Source organism: Aotus nancymaae, unplaced genomic scaffold, assembly GCF_030222135.1.
Source record: "Aotus nancymaae isolate 86718 unplaced genomic scaffold, 86718_ANA_hifiasm-v0.15.2.pri h1tg000077l, whole genome shotgun sequence".
In the NCBI taxonomy this organism is placed as follows: Eukaryota; Metazoa; Chordata; class Mammalia; order Primates; family Aotidae; genus Aotus; species Aotus nancymaae.
The window spans coordinates 17,049,379-17,055,378 of NW_026988492.1; positions in this window are offsets into that span (position 1 = coordinate 17,049,379).

A 6,000-nucleotide genomic window follows, 5' to 3' on the forward strand; every position below is an offset into this window, starting at 1 on the left:
AAGTTTTCCCTGAGATTGCCACTGACCAAGCCTCCACTTTCCCGGGCTTGAGTGATCCTCCTTCCTCAGCCTCACAAGTAGCTGGGAGTACACAACTGGCTAATATTTTGTATTCTTTTTCAATAGAGACAGGATTTCACTGTATTGCCCAGGCTGGTCTTGAACTTCAGGGCTCAAGCAATCTGCCCACTTTGGCCTCTCATAGTGCTGGGATTATAGACATGAGCCACTGCACCTGGCTGCAGTTTTTGTTTGTCAATCAACAAACTTTTATCTGTCTCAATAAAGTTGGGAGGAAAAAACTCATGTGGCTGCCAACACTCCAGTCTGAGCAGGAACATAGGAGGAGGGGACTGTACTTAGAGAAAGGACACTGTGAGGTCTAAGCAGACACCACAAGGAGATATTCTACAACCACTACCTTAAAAATAAGAAGGCAGAGACATTGAGAAGGTGAACAATTTATCCAAAGCCACTAAAAAGAGAAGCCAGCAGGATTTCAACTTGGGTCTGTGTGACTCCTAGGCCCATATTGTTCAGCTTTGTTCTCAGCTTCCTGTAGAGCATTCACCAGCAGTTCTTTGAACCACCGTCTTCTGATTTTATTATCTGAATTCAGATACATACAATTCCTAAATAAATGAATAACCCATGATCATCATAATCCTCAACTCGTTTACAGATTTTAATAAATTTTCAGTTAACCTGTCTCCTCCTTAAGGATTTATCCAGCACTAATCACAAAGAAGGAATAAGATTTTAAAAGCCTTTCTATTAATTTATTTTCCCACTAAATCCAGTGGATTTCCCAAAAGTTGAATCTTATGGGAAAAAACGTTTAACTCATTGATAGGCAGAAATGAGAGACCCATTGAGTAGATAATATGGTTCCTCTGGACTTTTTTTTTTTTTTTTTTTTTTTTTGAGATAGGGTCTGGCTCTGTTGCTGAGGCTGAAGTGCAGTGGCACAATCTTGGCTCACTGCAATCTCCACTTCTCCTGTCTCAGCCTCCCAAGTAGCTGGGATTACAGGCACCTGCCACCACCTCCAGCTAATTTTTGCATTTGTTGTAGAGATAGTGTTTCACCATGTTGGCTAGGCTAGTCTTGAACGCTTGGCCTCAAGTTATCTGCACAACTTGGCCTCAAAAAGTGCTGGGATTACAGGCGTGAGCCACCACACCCGGCTGACATTTTAGAAATCTTAAGGCCTGCTATTAGTTGTGGTTAGAGGCGTGTAATTCTTCTTCTTCTTTTTTTTTTTTTTTTTGAGACAGAGTTTCGCTCTTGTTACCCAGGCTGGAGTGCAATGGCGTGATCTCAGCTCACCGCAACCTCTGCCTCCTGGGTTCAGGCAATTCTCCTGCCTCAGCCTCCTGAGTAGCTGGGATTACAGGCACGCGCCACCATGCCCAGCTAATTTTTTGTATTTTTAGTAGAGACAGGGTTTCACCATGTTGACCAGGATGGTCTCGATCTCTTGACCTCGTGATCCACCCGCCTCGGCCTCCCAAAGTGCTGGGATTACAGGCTTGAGTCACCGCGCCTGGCCGTAATTCTTCTTTATAACTAAAATAAAGGAACACCCCTTGAGCTGGCTGGTGTCCTAGTTATGATACTTCTGTTCTGCAAGGAGAAATAAAGGTGAATGGATGGTGAAATGTTTTCTGCCATCAGAAAAGAAAGATTTTATGATTCTGGGAAAACAAAAAGTAATAAGAGCAATTCCAGGTGAAGGATTCTGTTCAAAAATGGGTAAGCTTTTAATCTTACCAGAAGCAGAGTGATTCCGCTCTGTGGCACTTGAACCAGTCTAAATGGAAGCAGGCTGTCACATAAAATCAGCATGAATTCATACCTGCAATGGCTTTTTGATGTGGATTGACTATTCTGTAGAGTCCTCTAGGGACTGAACTGTAATCTCAAAAACTCGTTTCAATCAGACCTGAGAACCAGAGGTGAAACCACTGCGTTCAGGTGACCCAGGTCCTCAGCTCAATCTTGTCTTCAAGAGATTTTCTGCAATATGTCATTTGACTTCATTCACTAGGTACAAAACTAATATTTGAGAGAGGAAAGAAGAGGAGCACCATCATATTTTCTTAAAGGATTATATATTTCAGCGGAGAGTAGCTATCAGGGGACCGAAGTTTCACAATCACCACTGTCTCCTAATAACCTGCTCTTTGGCTAAATTAGATTTGCTCTTTTCCTGAAATGAAGGATTATCAGAATTGTCAGTGCTGAAATGGCAATTTGATATAAGCTTCTATTTTCTACAGTTTGACAGAGGTGAGAGCGGTTGACACTGCATGGGACACAAAGGTGTCCAGTGGAATGCATAATGCTGACTGCTGTGTGGAAATGCACCTGCTCTAATAGATGATTCTTTCTTATTATACACAGAATGCTACTCAGAAGCTATCAACTACAGGGAGTCAAAATATTAGATCGCAACCACGGGACACTTTTAAAATTAAACCAAGCTCTCCAGGTTGCTAAATGGTGACTGGGGGTGATAGTTATTTTCAGCTTTTGATTTTCAAAGGTTTCTGAGGGTACTTTGGGTTGGTCACAGGTCAATGTTCCTGTTCTTTTTGTTTCATGGGGAAATAAAATTCTCACCTCCTTGGTGTGGGGACAGTTTTTCATCCTCAAAAAATTAGGTGGGGGGAACAGTGAAGATTCTCCAACTTGCTCAGGATTCAACTTGTAAAGCCTCCAGTATTCATAAATTTCAGCTCATGTGATCTTTATTGTAGACAATTTAAAAAATTTTAGCCTGGATCTCTTTTATGAAGTGGGTCTTCTGTGCCAAAAATGATTTAGTGGGAACTCAAAAATATTTATTGATTCATAATTGCATAAATATGGTGCAAGTGACTGGGGAAAATGAAAAAATAGTGTTTCTTTTAAAATAAAATAACACTCAATAAAAAGTTCTTCTTCTCTCCCTTTTCAGGCTAGACATTAGTCCCATGGTGCTCTCGGTGTTCTGAAATACAGTAGTCCAAAGGAAATATTTCTTTCTTTCCATGCACATATGTGTTTGAAGGAATGTAAGCTACCTTCTGTGTTTTCAACTGATTGTGAATTACTGGCAAAACAGCAATGGTAGTGCTACCAACAGCCATTTGACCAGCATGAGTAGTAGTGATACCAGCTTATAAAAAAGAACTATGACTTCTTTCCTTTTATCTTTTTTCCATGAGACCTTCATGGTGGCAGCTCTTAACCAGTAGTTCACAAGAGCAATGTTAACATTTTGATTTAATAAGAAAAAAAGTAACTCTCCATTCAAACAATACTGACCCAATCTTACAAAAAGAGAATGTTGAGAAGAGAGATTATTTAGACTGATCCTGGTATGACTGGCAGCAGCCTCTTTCTTGCTTATCATTATTATTCTAAGTTGAATTTGGTTTATTCAAACTAGAACTGTTTATCAAGTGACTTCCGTAGTTTGTGTCACCTGTACATATAGCTTGAGTCCTTAAAAGGTGCATGGTAAACGTATATAAATTTACCTGTAAAAAGTGCATGGTAAATGTATATAAATTTACCTGTAAAAGATACATAGTAAATGTATAAAATTTACCTATAAAAGGTGCATGGTAAATGTATATAAGTTTACCTGTAAAAGGAGCATGGTAAATTTATATAAATCTACCTGTAAAAGGTACATGATGAATGTGTGTAATTAATGTTATACATGCATAGTAGCAGGTGGAGTATTGCACAGAGTGGACAGGAATGTGATATGGAGTAAATACCTGCTCCTGAAAATGACTGGTCTCACTTAACTTCATGTCGCTGTCAAGGAAGGAAGAGTGTTTACGAAGCGGGTGAACACTTGAACTCCTGAGTAAACAAGACAAGGCTGTCAGGATAGGAAACTGATGTATTCAAAAGATGCTTGGGACAATTCATTGCAGAATCTGAGGAAACCCTCCATTTCACACCATGATGTATTCAAGAAATAATTATTACTGTGGAAATCCATTTCTGACCATTTGTTGTGTATTGTATGAACCCAAAAGTAAGTATCTGAGACACATCTCAATCAATTTAGAAAGTTTATTTTGCGAAGGTTAAGGACACGCCCATGACCCAGCCTAAAGAGGTCCTGACAACATGTGCTCACGGCGGTCAGTGAGCAGCTCGGTTTTATACATTTTATGGAGACATGAGACATCAGTCAATATGTGTAAGATATACATTGGTTCGGAAAGGCCAGACAACTTGAAGCCGATAAGAGGACTTCCACGCTATAAGTAGTTAAGAGATAGTCAGTTGCCTTCTTTTGAGTCTCTGGTTAGCCTTTCACTGAATAAACAATTTACCTGTTAGAGGAGGTAGATGAATAGTCACTCATGTCTCAGTCTAGCTCAGTGAAATGATAGGGCAGAGGAAGCAGTCAGATATACATTTGCCCCATGTGAGCAGAAGGATGACTTTGAGTTCTGTCTGTCCTTTGTCCACAGGGAATTTCCTTGTGGGCAAATTGTGAGGGAGGTAAGTAGCTTGTTTATCCTTGTAGCTACATTGTTTAGAAATCAAATGCAAGGCAGCTTTGCCTGATGCAGTTCCCTGCTTGACTTTTCCTTTTGGCTTAATAAATTGGGGATCCTGAGATATGAGTCTCTAGGTCCCTCCAAGTATATCCAGCTTTGTGTATTTCCAAGAATAAAACAGACATGGATCCTCTGCTCAAGAATGCAACAAACTAGTTAGGGAAGTAAGATACGTAAGAAGTAATTCTAATAAAGCCCGAAAGTGAGCCATGGTGAGTGAGAAATAGCGTGGGATAACTCTGCAGTGCTGTGCAGATTTTTCTGTAGATCCTCTGTTGGGGGACCTGCTGTGGGGAGTGAAGTTAGCTAACGAGCTCCACCTGCCATACCTCCAGGACTCACTGCAGACTTCACCCAGGGCCACACCCTCCTTGGGCTGCTCCCAGCCAATCAGGATGGGACACCTGAGCCAAATCATCCCGGCCCAGTGCAGGACTCTTAACAATCTTTGGTCCAGGGCACGCCATCATCCTGGCCAGACTCTCAGAGCTGTGCTGAAATCTGAGGTTCTTCCTGACTCCTTCCTCCTTCCTTCCTCTTCTTGCACAGGTGTTAAACCGCAAGCCTGGTCTGGAAGCGCTGCCTACTCGTGTTCCTCCTCTCCTTTACCTTCTACAGGAGATTCCAATTCCCCTAATACATTTCTTGCATGTCTTACTCTATACTGATATCTCTTTCCTGAATGACACGAACTGATAATGAAAGCTAAAGTCTTTGAAGGTTCAGAAAAGTGATCAGTTTTCATTAATTTGCGGAGATTGGGAAAGAAAACAAAGATAAGGGAGCATCTGAGCTGGGCCCCCGCTATGAAACAGATAGGAGTAAAAGTTTTTGCCACGTTTAAATATATGAAATGGTTTATATTAATGAATTCTAAAACCATTCTTTAGGCTGGGTGCAGTGGCTCATGCCTGTAATCCCAGCACTTTAGGAGGCCAAGGTGGGTGGATCACGACGTCAGGAGTTCAAGACCAGCCTGGCCAACATAGTGAAACCCGGTCTCTACTAAAAATACAACAAATTAGCTGGACATGGTGGCGGGCACCTGTAATCCCAGCTACTCGGGAGGTGGAGGCAGGAGAATTGCTTGAACCCAGGAGGCGGAGGTTGCAGTGAGCCGAGATCTCGCCATTGCATTCCAGCCTGGGTAACAGTGTGAGACTCTGTCTCCAAACAAAACAAAACAAAAAACACACATTCTTTGAGACTGCCATAGTGATGCTAAATTTATTTCAGTGCCAACTGGTATGTTTTGGATCCATATCCCCTCCCAAATCTCATGTCAGATTATAATCCCCAGTGTTTGAGGTGGGGCCTGGTGGGAGGCGCCTGGCTCATGGGGCGGATCCTTCATGAATGGTCTAGCACCATCTTCTGTGTGCTGTTCTCATAATAGTGAGTGAGTTATAGTGAGATCTGGTTGTTT